This window comes from Marmota flaviventris, chromosome 8 (assembly GCF_047511675.1).
Source record: "Marmota flaviventris isolate mMarFla1 chromosome 8, mMarFla1.hap1, whole genome shotgun sequence".
NCBI classification, from domain to species: Eukaryota; Metazoa; Chordata; class Mammalia; order Rodentia; family Sciuridae; genus Marmota; species Marmota flaviventris.
Window position 1 is genome coordinate 41,128,535 of NC_092505.1, and position 15,080 is coordinate 41,143,614.

Below are 15,080 nucleotides of genomic sequence, written 5' to 3' on the forward strand. Positions count from 1 at the left end.
CTCTTTTGAATGCAAATTAAACATATTAAATTCTAGAAAGAAAAACAAAGAAAGAAAGAATGGAAGGAAGGAATGCAGGAAGGAAGGAAGGAAAAAAGAAAGAACAGAAGAAAGAAAATGAAATTGATATTTGCTGGATCCCATGTGTCATTTTGGATCTTTTATTTATACATCTCCCTAACTAACAGTGAGTTCACTCAGGACAGGTTCAGAATTCCAACCCCTCTTCCTAATAGCTATGTGATCCTGGCCAAACCACTTCCCTTCTCTGAGTCTACATGTCCTCCTCTGAAAAGGGAGACAGTGTCTTAACTCACAGCACAGTGGCGCTGCAATTATTAAGAGAAAAAGCCCTTGAAGGCCCCAGTGCAGTATCAGCACATGATCAGCACTGCTTAAATGGTGCTATCATTCTTCTCCCTGTGACCTTCTGACAGACGATCCCCCATCCCAACCTCAGCACTCAGTAAATCTGGGCTATATGTTAGTAGGAATCTATGAGTGCGTGCAGTCCTTGAGCGGCATGTGGTTAACATGTGTGCGTTTTTAACGGGGTTCTTTTACAGTGACTCTAATGATGTGTGGATTGTCTGGGGGCCGTGAGGGTTGTTCTCTCAAGTTGTAAACTCACCGCTGCTTAGCCCCACATTCTCCTCTGCCTACCTCCTCTCTAACCTACCTCCCTTGCAACTGCTGGTATGGCCCATGGCCGGCTCCTCCCAGGTGCTGGAAGTCCCAGACTGCAGAGTGTGTGCATGTGGTTTGTGTGGCTTGTGCATGTTATTCCTATGATGTGTGCATGTATGTGTGTTATTTATGCAGTGTATATGTATATAATACATACATATGTGTATATGTGTGTGTGTGTGTATGTGTGACCTATACATATGTCCCCTGAAGCAGGAAAAAGACACACACTAACCCTACCTAGGCATCACCTTACCCACCTGTGTGGGTTCTGAGTCCTCCTCCTACTCTACAGTGGGTAGCATCTGTGCCCTGATCTTTGTACTTCAGCATCTTGCCCAGAGCTTTGGTCTAAACGGTGCTTAGCACGGGAATACTTTTGCTAATTGAATGGGGAAAAAAAAGCCGCCAAGATATGGTCTTTTCAGGGCAGTGCTGCAGTGCCCTCTAGTGGATTTATTTTGAACTTCTCAAGGTTTTCTGTTACTGGGGGCCCTTAGTTAAGGGTCAGACAGAAATGGGCCCTGGGAATCCAGCCAGGTTTGGTCTTCCTTAACTTTTGGTCACCCCTGTGCCTTGCAGAGAGAGAGACTCAGTAGTTTCTGAGACTGTGTTAGGCAGAAGGGGTCCGTCTGAGGGGTGTTGATGTTGGGAGAACAGAGACCTCTGGGTTTTATCATCCTTCTTTTTCTCTTCTCCTCAGGCAGAAATGCTTCAATAGATATCCTCATTCTCCATGTAGAAAAGGAAAGAAGAAATGAATGTTTGTATGTCAAATACTTCTGTGTTTTCTTGGGAAAGAGAAAGGGAAATAACAGGAGAAAAGAAACAAAACCTGATTAATCCAACAAATCAGGAATGAGATAAAAGGGTAATAACCTGAAAAACAACAGGGACAAGAGTGAGGGAGACCTCACCCCTGCTCATCCCTGGCTGGGCATCCCCACAGCACGGGAAGCTTTGACAACTACTCCACCCATGTGGCATTGTATCCAGAAATTCCAGGGTGAAGTCCAGGCTTTGGTATCTTTAAAGATGCTCAGGTGGTGGTTTTAAGGTGACTAAGGTTGTGGACCCCTGGTCTAGTTAAAAAGTATGTCATCATTTTGTGTGTATGTGTGTGTGTGTGTGTGATACTGAGAATGGAACCCAGGACCTTGCACATACTAGGCAAGTGCTCCACCACTGAGCTCTCTCCCCAACCCTTTCATTTGTTATTTGGACAGAGTGTTACTAAGTTGCCAAGATAGGCCTGGAATTTAGGATCCTCCTGTCTCAGCCTCTTCAAACCAGGATTACAGGCTGCCATCTCACCCAGCTGGGAAGTGTGTCAGTGCTGAGATCCCTGTATTAGAATCCCAATTTTGCTACTTGATAGCTGTGTGACCATGGTATCTATCTGTCTTGTCCTATGAGAAAACAGCAGAAACAAGAGAAGAAAAAGGAGAGGTAGGGAGAGAAGGAGATAAATCTTGAGCAGTGTACCTGGTCAGAGAACACTAGAGTGGTGGTAGGGGGTGCTGTCTTTACTACATCCCACCAGTCCAGCCTGGGCCTCTAGGGCAGTCATGGCCACCTTCCCGGCACCCCCGCCCCCATCCTGTTTTCATTTCTGGAGCACCTGCTACCAGAGTCTGTTGCAGAAGGATCCAAGATCACACTATGTGGGGATGAAATAAACCCTTACCAAAGATTCTAAAGTTTCACAGCCACTCTAGGAGGTGGGCATTATGAGAACACACTTGATGGAGAAGAAAATGGTCAAATAACATGTTTAGGGCTATCTGAGGCTAAGTACTAGACTGGTGTTAGAAGGCAAAACCTATCTCATGAAAAAGCCTGGGGTGAGTTTGGTGTTCCCACTCCTCAACTTAAGAAATAAATATTACCAGCAGTTGAAATCTCTGTATTCCTCTTGTTGATCTTCCTAATTCACCTCTCTTCCGTTCAATCACTGCCCTGAATTTGGTGCTTTTCATTTCATGCATGCTTATATGTCTCTGTCATATCCTATTATATATTTTGAACTTTTATTGACAGCATCATAGCAAAGGAATCTTCCTCCTGCAACTTACTCTTCTCTCTTAAAATCGTTTTTGACAGTATCTAAGTTGATCCATATATCTCTGATTTATGTATTGTCACCAATTTTTAAAAGCCACAATTATCTAGATGGACCTTCAAATTGCTCTCAGTTTCTTGCTTGTTATGTTGTTTTGTTTTATTTGTTGTTTGGTATTGGGGATTGAACCCTGGAGTTCAGTTTTACCAGTGAGCTCCATTCCCAGCTCTTCCTAATTTTTATTTTGAGACAGGGCCTCACTGAGTTGCTGAGACTGGCCTCCAACTTCCAATCCTCCTGCCTCAGCCTCCCAAATTGCTGGGATTACAGGCATGCACCACCACACCTGGCTTCTCCCAATTTTTTTGCTCTGACAAATAATGTGGCTACAGTTTTGTTCCTGTGTCCCTTCTATACCTGTGTGAGTTTCATGAGGGTGTACTTCCAGGAGTGACATTACTGGACTATAGGCCTTATGCTGTTCAGATCTGTTGTGCAGTTTTCCCTATGTTGGCAGCATGCCAGAGTTTCTGCTGCTCTGTGCCTTCACCCACACTTGTTACAGCCAGATTTGAGGTGTACAAGCCCATAGTCTTTTTTTTAATGGAAATTATTATTTCTTTATACCTTTGTTTTATTTATTTATTTTTATATGGTGCTGAGGATCGAACCCAGGGCCTCACATGCATTAGGCAAGCACTCTACCACTGAGCCACAACCCCAGCCCCCCTTTTTTATTTTTTAAAATATTTTTAGTTGTAGATAGACACAATACCTTTATTTATTTGTATATGGTGCTGAGGATCAAACCCAGTGCCTCACACATGGAAGGTGCACGCTGTACTGCTGAGCCACAACCCCAGCCCCCCTTTTTCATTTTTAAATGGAAATTATTATTTTTAATACCTTGGACAAGCCCATGTTCTTTATGCAGTGCATCATAGCCATTTGTGATAAAACAAAAGAAAAAAATGGAAGACTACCAACAATAACAACAACAAAGGGAAGAATAGTTGCACAGGGTGCCATATTTAGACTGTGTTCTGGGCAATTAAGTCCTCAGCAAAGTCTGGATGGGGGTCGCGAAGGCAAGCTGTGCCATTATTAATTCAGAGCATCTTGCTATGAAACAGGGAATGGAAGACAGGAAGCACGAGAGGAATTTGGAAAGGCTTGTTGGCCATCCCCACCACCAATCTGCTTCAAGGCATCGTCCTGTTGTCTTGACCTTTTGAGGAAATAAGTAGGGAGCCCAAACTCCTAGGTCTGCTTGGGGTGGTCACAGTTGGTGCCAGTTGACCCAGTGTGTTATCACCTCCTTCAACTCTTTGAAGCAACACAGGTTTGAAAGTTTATATATATGACCATCCAGGAGAAGAGGGGTAGGGTTCAAGATGGAAGTGGCAGCTCTCAGGACCTTTCAGGGAAAGAGTGGACCACAGCCCAGAAGCCCTTTCCCTGAGAGCAGCCGGCTCCGTCACTGTGGAGTCCCTGCCATGCTTCTTGGTCACTACACCTGGGATAGCCAGCTTCAAGAACAGGTGGTGCCAGACAGCAGGGAGAGGGTGTGCTCCCCCCTCCCAACCTCCTCTAGCTCAGAATCCGTTCCAGGCCACCAGACCGAGCTCCCTGCCAGTGCTTTCAGGAGAACTGTTCCTGGATGCGCTTCATGAGTTGTGGCCAACCTCTTGTGACACCTCCTCCAACAACAAAGGGATCCTTTGTGGGATACTGGCTCCAGCCAACCTGGTGTGGTGGCTGGACTCCCTCTGGCACGTTCCTTTCTAGACAGCCCCCCCTTTCCCATCCATTCCTTCGGGGCAGTCTGGGCTTCTTCGTAGACAATTGGACCATTTGATCAACCTGAAGAGGTAGGTCAGGGCAACCTTCCAACATCAAAACTTCCGGAGGAAATGACAGGACACAACGGGAGACCTGTGAGGGAGACGACTCAGGCATCCGCATTTAGAGGTTCCCTTCCAGCATGGTGCCATCCCTGAGTGAAGGCATTCAGTGGTAGAAGGCCTTCAGGCTTATTATGTGACAAGGGCTTATCCTTTAGGAATAAATCTGCAAAATATTTCCAGCTAAGCAAACTTGGAAACTGAGGCTTTTACTTTGAAGGGCAGATCCATTGAGGATTACTCCTGACAGGGGAGTTTCAAGACTCCTCTGGGAGTTACCACCTGCAGGAAGTCTTTGGTGAGCTGCCCTCTTCCTGATGTTGTCTGGGATGATTGTGGTACCTCTTCCTTTTGTGTCTCCTGCATTATCCACTTAGAGAGAGAGAAAGAGAAAGAGAAACACACACACATACACACACATGTCAGAGCACAATTATTCTCCCAGGGACAGCAACCTTACTATTTTCCATATTCCTTCTTTACATTCTAGGAGCTCAATAAAAGTTTGTTAAGGGGGCTGGGGTTGTGGCTCAGCGGTAGAGCACTTGCTTAGCACATGCAAGGCCCTGGGTTTGATCCTCAGCACCATATAAAAATAAAATGAGTAAAATAAAGGCATTGTGTCCAACTACAACTAAAAAAAGAAAAAAAAAGTTTGTTAAATGAAGAAATGAATCAACCCTTCTGCTAGAGGGGATCAGTCCCAGAAGCCGACTGGGTAGAGGAAGTCCAGGGGCACCATCAGTGCTTTTGCCTTTGGCATTACTTCTCTGTTTCATTTTCTGTTACTGTAGATGGACTTCCTTCATGTTTGGGAAAGCTGACCAACCCCCAGCCAACAGCAGTTCAACTCTGGAAATGAAGACAGCAACATGGACCCTTGATGGCCCCTGTGGCTGTGGGGTGAGGTACAATGACCGGCTGTTCCCATATTCAAATGAAACAAAAGGTTCTGACGGGCCTAGCTTGGGACCTGCGCCCATCAGCCTTCCCCGCAGCCCGGGGATTGGGGGTCAGATTATGACTGGCAACCCCACCATGTGGAGTTGAGGAGGGGTGGGTCACCCAGAGAAAGGGTGAGAGGAGGGAAGTCTATTGGGGGCAGAAAACAATAGCAGCCCATGCTACCTATTAGCTAATAGCACTTGGAGCTCTTATTATCTCCATTTTCTAGGCAAGGAAACCCAGGCTTAGAAAGGTTGCATGACTTGCTCAAGGTCATACTGATAGTGACAGAATGTAGGCCTGACCTGTGTGATTGTAGAGACCACATTCTTAATCACCATATTTGCCGCCTACCTAACCTGGGGTAGCTGGCTGATAGGGACACCTCATTGGATTACAAATAGTCACTTAACAGAATAACACAGTGGCTAAGAGTTTGAGGAGCAGTTAGAAGGGAACTACAGTCTAAAAAGAAAGAGAGGAAGGACTGACCTGTACCAAGGCAGTGGCTAAGCTCTTACAAGGATATGGATGACTAGATGTCAAGGGAGCAGGAAAAGAAATGTTATGGAGCTGAAACTCTACCACGGTTGAGGGCTAATAGGACGCATGAAGGAAGAAGTGGGTCTCCATATGCATCTGTTTGGGGCACTGGTGGCTGGAAGTGTTGTTTGCTGCGATGTAGAATTCAGGAGGAGGGAGTAGGATTCGGGTGGGGTGTAGATGTGTGTAATTTGGACAATGAGGTGCCTGAAGGATATCCAGATGGAGAGGCCCAGGAATCTGTGTATATACAACATCTGGAGCACAGGAAGAAGCCCTGGGTGCTGCTGGTATCCTCCCCGGGCACTATGTAGTGTAAGACTTGCAAAGTGGGCCTGTGGACCAAACCTGGGGATCCCAGCATTTAGGGACAGGTGAGATCAGAACACTTTCTGGCCTTAGCAATTTTTTTGAGAAGACATTAGGGATCATGCATCAAAACTGTGCATCAGTGTGACTTTGTCTTTTCTTCCTGCCTGGTCCATTCTCCCCATCTCGCCTTACCTGTAGAAGTCCTTCCTGTTATTTCAGTGTCCAGAACACTTCCTCAGCATAGCCCCCCACGGGCACCTTGGTAACATCCCATGGTTTTTCTGCACAGCACTTATTACATTCTAATATCTTGATCTTGCCAGTAATGATTTTTCCTGCTAGATCGGAAGCTCCAGGAAGGTGGAAACCATGCCTACCTTGCTTATTGTGTCCCTGTAGGAGGTAGAGAACCTCCCCATCCCAGCCCCTGCCTTTGCCCCACCTTTTCTAGGGATGCCAATTTACTTGGTCAATTTCCAAGACACACACAGGGACAGAGGCACAGTGTATTAAAACTCACCCACATCACTAGAGCTCTTCTTTTGCTTCCTTCATCAGTGCCACCAAGTTAGAAGACAACCTGGGCTTTCTTACTGACTGACATCTTCTCTCTCCTGCCTTGTCAGAGTTCCAGGGCACTTGGCAGGGGTCCTAACTTGAGCCCACAGCCCTGGTGAGGCCTGGGTCTGGGATGGGAGGCTGAAGTAGGTGCCCACTCAGCTCCAGCAGCAGCCTGCCCTGGGGATCCCTGATTCACCCAAGCACATAATAACTGGCACTTTTGTTTCTTGCTTATTTTTACCTTCATAGCTTTGGGAACTTTATGGGAAAAAGGGATGACTAGAAACCAAGATTTGGTCATTCCTGGACCTTCTGCTCAAATCCCATCTAATAGGCCTTTCACCCCATGTAACTCCTGCTCAGAAAATTAAGGAAACAAGGAGGGGAAAAGGCACAAACCAGAGCTGGCTTCTACCCTACAGCCATGCCCATCAAGGAGGATTTGTCCCTGGAAGGATCTTTTCTTAGTTCAAATTCGGTGCAAATCCAGGGCTTTGCTCCTGTGTATATAGTTCCCATGCTGCATGGAGAGGATGGGCTGCTTCTCAACAGCTCCTAGACTTTATCCTGACGCATTCTGAAAGATTCTTCTGACAATCTGCAAGCCAAACAGTGGTGTTGGCCTTTGTCACCTGCACAGGCAGAAGTCAGAAGGTCTGATGGTCTGTTGGGTATTCAGCATTTTCTTGAGCCATTAGTAGTTTTTAGATCCAATAAAACATCTCTCCAAATGCCTGCATGCTGGTCTTCATGGTGCCCCTATAAGCTACATGGCACATCGTCTCCACATTTTACAAAAGGGAACACTAAAGCCCAAAGAAATACTGTAATTTGGTGCTTGACACAAGTAATAAGAATCAATATTAATCAATAATAGTAAATGTTGCTACCATCTACTGAAGACCTACAATGTGCTAGGCACTCTCTTAGGTTTCCCACCCATCCATCTCTGAAGCTTCTCTCCTCTCCCATACCACCATTCTCCTTCCTGCTAGTGGCTAAAATGTGGGGCTCATTCAGTGAGGAGCCACAGGAACCAGACAGCCCCAGCAAGATGCATGCTGAGAAGGAAAAAGCTGTTTGGTCTGGCCCCAGAGTGGTAGTTTCAGAAAACAGGGAGAAGAAATGGTTTCATGTGTACTGAGCACGCTGGCAGGTGGGGCAGATCCCATGCCATTTCTGGCTGTGCTGGAAAAGAAGCCCAGGATGAAAGTAACCAGATAAGAATCTGGGTAGGTGTTGGCAACTGGGGACAAAAGGGGAAAAGGGGACCAGGGTCTGTCACTATGGATGACGGCTCCCTGCCTGAGGTAGGTCCACAGGGTCTGTACTACCCAGAGGCATGGGGTGGAGCCTGGCAAAGGCCTGGAACTCTGCAGGGAAAAGTGAGAAACTGGGCCAGGAGCCCTTGAAGGTCGCATTGACCTTGGTGGTCCCAAATGAACCTCTTTAGGACTCCTTCTACAGCAGCAGCGAAGGCAGAGAGGGAGAGGAAGTATTGACTAAGATTTTCCTACAAGGCATTGTTTTGTAAGTCCATGAGACTGAGTGACAACTCATCAGGGACTTCTAGTGTCCCTCAGGCTGAACTCTAGGTCTCCTTACCACACAAGATAAAGCCCTCCACAAGATGACCACCATCAGCCTTCTACTGCTGACTCCACCAGCTCCTCCTGAACTGCCTCCCACCCCCCACCCCCGCTACCCCTAATACATATTTTATAATCTAGTAGTTCTCCTTTCTTCCATTCCCTTCCCTCCACACCAGAACCACTTGGAAACTTTCAAAATGTACCAGTGTGCCAGCCCCTGCCCCCGGCCAGAATCTCTGGAGGTGATATCCTTCCTTTTAAAACCTCCCTAGGTGATTCCAGTGTTTCTAGGAGAGAGACCCCTGCTTCTCTCCTCTCCTCTCTGTTATTCTTTCCTGGCCAACTCCTCTGATTCTCCAGGCCTCAGCCTGGTCTCACTATAGTGCCAACGACCCGGGGAAGCTTCCCATGGTCCTTCTCCTGGGGCTGTCTTTGACAGTTGGGTAGGGTGCCCTGTCTGTGCCTGTGCTCCTGTGGCACCCTGTGCTTGTCCTGTAATGTTTAATACTCTCCTGTGACTGTGATCTCCCTGAGGATAAAGGCCTTATCTACTGGCTCACAGGTATACTTCTGCTTAGTTATACCCGACATATGATAACTATTCAATAAATGGGTTGAAATGTTAAATGTCAAGTTAAATCTGTCCTTCTAAAAATTTCCCCTGGTCCCTTTTATTCCCTCCTTCCTAATTAAACATGAAAGCTCAATTCTTTTCTGTTTCTTAACTTTCCCCAAATGGCTATGGGTATTGGTCCTTAATTAGCACTTTTGGATCCCTCCGGGTCTTCCCTGTCCTCCTGAGCAGGGCCCTGGCTCTCTGTTCCTGCAAACATTAGTGTTTCCTCAAATAGCTACTAGAAAAAGGCGTTGGGCTCCTCTACAAGAAGAGACAGTCTGCAAACAAGAGCGCTGCCCAGGCAGGCTCAAAGGCAACTGAAGCGTTTTCCTCTCTGGGATCTGTTTAAAGCACCTCCATCTAAGATCACAGAGGGGTTTAGTCAATACCCATCCATTTCCTCCCCTACCCTTCCTCAAGGGAAGCCCAAGCTGAGCTCTTGTCAGAGAGGGTGCCAGCTGCAGAATAGCTTCAAGAGGGTGGAGGGGATGATCCACGTTTAATCGAAAGAAAAAAAAAAAAAGGCAAGAAGCTGCCAACAGGGCATTAATTGGCTTTGGAACAGCTAAGAGTCTCACTCTGGCCTGAATGACCCAGGACAATTTCTGAAAGCAACTGTGGAGGAAGAGGCCCATACCTTTCTCACCTCCTTTGCATGGATGGCTTGAAGTGGGAGAAAGAGGCAGGAATCCACAGCATCCTTCTCCCATCAAATGACCAGGGCCTGAACAGAAGCCAAGCTGCTTGCCTCCTGGGGTTTGGGAATATGCCTAGGTATAGGGAAGCTGCAGCCGGTCTCCCCATAATCGTGCCCTACAGTGCTGGGGAGAGGGATGGCTGCCGCTGAGTTAGCATTGGGTGTGGACAATGGGTCTATATTGGGTTTCTGGCTTCATTGACTTTCTTTCTTTGAGGTCAGTTTCTTCATCTCAAAATGAGGAGATATTTTGTACCAGATATCAAGTGTCAGTTCTAGCCTTTCCTTCTGGGACTGGGAATAAAACAGGAAAAAAAGGAAGGAACAGTTTGGGAGTGGTTGTGACTCAAAAGAAAGATGGGAGCTGAGCCTCCTGAATGGGAGATTGTTCACATCTGCACAGTGGCATCAGGGTCCTAGACTGGGGACCCAGACATAATAGAGGGGTGAAAAGATCACTTCTACATCTTGTGTGAGACATCAGATGAGTAATCTGAGGTCCAAAGAGCTTTAAAAAAAACTCACATAAGGCCACACAAGTAACAAGCAGGAGAGCATTATTCACTCCACTATGAAGATGATGAGAGAATTTACCTTCATGTGCCAACTCTAATAGATTGACAAGGGCTTTGTGGAGTGTCACTTAGAGGAAAGAGTCCATGATTGATTAGCAATGTCTGTCACAGGTTTGGGAATACGAAGTAGCTGCACATACCATATATTTGCCAGCTATTGATTCATTTAGTAAGTCTTTATTGAGATCTTACTTCATGCAAGGCACTGGTCCTTATGTTGGGGGTTCAATGGTAAATAAGAAAAGCCCCTACCCTCAGAAAGCTTGCATTCTAGAAGGCGAGATAAATAATATACATGTAAACAAATAGCTAAACAACATAATCTCAGCTAGTGCTAAGTAGTATAAGGATAGTACTTCTAGTACAATAGGAGAGACAGTGTTGGTGTGGGGAAGAGGGAGATGATCAAGGTGGTCAGGGAGATGACATTTAAGCTGATACCTAAGTACCAAGAAGGAAGCATCCTTAGGAAGGGCTGGGAGAGGAAATTGGCAGTGCAGAACTCTGAGGTGGGACCATAAAGGGTCAGACAGAGCAGAGCTGAGGCAGATTAGGAGAGCTGGGGAGGGGGGTCAGTGGAGGAAGTGGGAGTATGCCTATGTGAGTGTTTGATAGACTTCCCAAATTTAGCTAGTCCAGAACAAAACCCTCCATCTCCATTTGCTTCACCTTGTCACCCCCATTCCTCTGCCCCTAACTAAATTTTTCCCTTCCCTTCTCCATACATGAGGCTATACCCACCCTATTGCTCAGACCATTGTTACAACCCCAGCCATGTCAACATCACCTCTTACCTGGACTTCTTCTCTGATCTCTTTGCCTCTACCCTGGTCCTCGACAGAAGCCCCCAAAGCACTCATCAAACCAATCCCACTATCTCTTTCTGATCCCAAACACATACACACACACATTCTCTCTCTCTCTCTCTCTCTCTCTCTCTCTCTCTCTCGGTGCTGGGAATTGGACCCAGGGCCTTATGCATGTGAGGCAAGCACTCTGCCAACTGAGCTATATCCCCAGACCCCCCAAACTCTCTTCCTCCACTTTTGTCCTTTTTGCAACCATCCCAACCCTTGAACTAGGGCAGATACTTCTGTTTTTAAAAGAGTCTGGAGTTGGTCACAGCCACAGGACCATCAAGCTCTAATTCAATTCATACACATTCCTCTAGTTGTCCCCAAACTGACAGTGCTGGCAGAGTAGATCTGGGGACTGGGTATTAATTATCATAGGGATCATTTATTAGACCCCTGCAGTGCTCCTGGCTCCAGGGCCAGAGCATTACAACAGCCCTGCCAGGGAGGTGTGTTTATCATCCCACTTTCATTCATGGAGATACTTGGTCTCAGAAAGTTCAGCCTCTTATTATAGATTCCCACAGCTCTTGAATGGCTGGGCCCAGTTTGGACTCAGGTCCCTTTGATGCCAAAGCCTAACCTCTTGCTTCTGCATCAAGAGTCCTCCTCCACGCAAATGGGCAAAAGATGAAACTCAGAGGTTTAGAGAGAGAAAGTCACCTTGACCTCAGCCTGGATGTTTCTCCTTCATTCCAAATTCCAAGGTCAGAGCCTGTCGTCTGGTTCCTTGGAAACTTCTCAAGGTAAGAGGATTAAGACCTTTGCCCACCTAGCCCCAGAGAAACAGAGCCCTGTCCTTCTATCTGCTCCCTTCCCATCCCCACTTGTTCCAGGTGGTCACCTTTTTATATGGGGCTGTTGTAGCCAGCATCCAAGTGCTCTCCCCTCTGTTGGCCTCTTGATCAGGAAGCATTCCCGTGGGAACCATGGTGCCAACATCCGGTGGGGACAGGCCCTCCGTTACCTGCAGGCCCTACTGCCTCTGCTATCAGACCCAAGAACAAAGGAGCTTGGTGCCTGCCGCCTGGCTGGCTGTATTTGTCCAGGGTGAGGCTTAGCCTGGCACAGATGCTGAGCAAACAGGAGTGTCGGCCTGATGGATCCGCCTTGCAACCAGTAGGGCTTGAGCTGAGAGGTGTTGCTGCCAGGCCACCTGCTGAAATATCACCCTGCTCAACCCCAACCAGCACTCCAGGGCAGAGAGGATGATAGGGCAAGGGGCCTCAAGATTAACAGCTTTATAATTGAGAGTTGAATATGATGACCTCCAAGATCCTTTCTGTGGTCTAGAGCCTTGAGTGATGTTTCTGGAAGCCTCTAGGGCTTAAGAACAGGTCTGTGAAGTAGAAATGCCTGAGCTGTGGAGGTGGAATCAGGGCCTCTGTATTATGGCACTCCTCCACCCCAGTCCCATGCACCTACACATGCCTCTGTTTCTGGCCAAGAGAACTGACCTCTCTCAGAGCAATGCCCTTAAGCACTGGATTCATGACTTCATCCACCTACTCATCCACTCCTACTAGAGTTTTGCAGGACTGGAGTCCCAAGGTACTTCATGGTCAGAGGACTAAGTGTGTCCATCTGGCTTCAGAGGCCATCTAGAATCTGTCTGAGCCCAGGAATTCTGAGGGATGGTGGAGATGTTTTTCCAGTTAGGACACTGAAAGGCTGTATGGTGATAGTGACTCTAGAACTTAGTGTGCCTCAGAATCGACTGCTTATTAAATTGCAGAACTATGGATCCCACCCCAGAGTTCTGAGTTCCATCATGCAAGGTGGGGTAGGATAGCTCAGGATTCTGAGTTTTTAACAAGCACCTGGGTGCTCCTTAAGGTCTCCCATAAAGTAGAAGGTATATGTCTAAAAGCTATACAGTACTAATGCCCAATGTGGTGGCACATGCCTGTAATACCAGTGGCTCTGGAGGCTGAGACAGGAGGATCACAAGTTCAAAGCCAGTCTCAGCAACTTAGCGAGGCCCTAAGCAACTCAATGACACTCTGTCTCTAAATAAAAAAGGGCTGGAGATGTGGCTCAATGATTAAGTACTCCTGGGTTCAATTCCTGGTACCAAAAAAATAAAATAAAAGCTACAACCTGGGTTGAAATCCTACCTCTGCCTCTTTTTACCTGTGTGAGTTGGGGAAGCCACTAAGCCTTTCTAGATGTCAGTTTTTCTGTAAAATAAGGCTATGATAACACCTACCTCTGAAGAAGTGTGAGCTATTGTTTCAGAGTGTTTATTACACTTTGTAAATGTTTGTGGAATGAACTGGGCAGAAGTCCATTTGCGCAAACCAGAAACCTGTGCATTCTCTTTGATGTTTCCATCTATTCATCTACTTCATCACTCTCTGCCACTGAATCACAAATTACTGCAAACTCTACATCCTTGATACCTTTTTATTGGAGGAGAGTGCTGTGGACTGAATCCAGCAGTGCTCTATCATTGAGCTATATCCCCAGCCCTTTTTATTTTATATTTTTTGCAACAGGGTCTTGATAAGTTGCTGAGACTTGTGATAGTGATAGTGATTCTCCTGCCTCAGCCTCCCTGAATATCTGGGATTAAAGTGTAATTCCTAAATACATGTTAAATCTGCTCTTTTGTTCTTCCTCACAGCCACTACCCTAGTCCAAGCCACTATCTTCCTCCCCTTATCTCTGTAGAGCCTCCTCACTGTCCTCTGAGATTCCACCTTTCCCTCTGCCCAAACTCCCCAAAGCAGTCATTTCATCTGGTAAGGTAATGCCCCTGCTTCAAATCCTAGCTCTCAGGAAGGTCTTATGAGTCCAAAAAAAAAAAAAAAAAAAACAGATTCCCAGGCACCCCCCACCCCACAGCTGGTTCCCAGCCTCATTTCCATCTTGGCTGTATACCCAAGCTACCTAAATTTCTTTCTGATTCCTCCAGTATTTCTTGCCTCCAAGTCATCACACAAAGTGCATTTTCTCTGCCTGAGACAGCATCCCTACCCCCCAACACACATCCTTCATTTACTACTCATCTTCCATATTTCCACTTAAATGTCATTTCCTCAGGACCAGACATTAGTCTTGCCCCTTACTTGTGCTCCGGGAAACTTCTTCCTTTACAGTAATGCTCCTTAAGCTCTACTGTGATGACTTGGTATCTGCCTCCACCATTCAGCTGGCTCTAGTATAACACAAACCTGTCTTACCCATTGCGGTAGCACCGTCAGTGACCGGTCTTTAACACATTGTGAATGCTTAAAAGTATTTTTGAATGAACGATTAAATGCACAGCCGAATGAATGAATAAACCATCTAGAAGACCCTGGTCACGGATCTGCTGCTGAGAACGACCCCCCGCTGGTGGCCGAGTCTGGGGTTTAAACGTGCCTGGAGAAAGACGGCACAGCAGGCCACAGGGGGGCGCCCCCAGCTCATTCTATCTGCTCCGCGCCTCCTCCGACTCAAGTTGGTTACTAATCGCCAATGGGAGACACGGGGCAGGGTTCTTCCTCTGATGGACAACATCGCTCCGCCCCATCTAATTCATCTTTTCCTTGGCTCCGCCTACGCCAGGCCTCCGAGACCCCCGAGGGTGGGCCTGATGGAGGTGCCGCCAACTGAACTCCAGCTGAGCGCTCCAAGGCCGAACCAGCGGGCCGGGCGGTCTGTGAGTGGGCGGCAGGTCTCTGGGGGAGGGGCTGCGGCGTTGACGGGCAGGCGGGCGGTCCCGCCCCTCTCGCCCAGAGCGGCCGC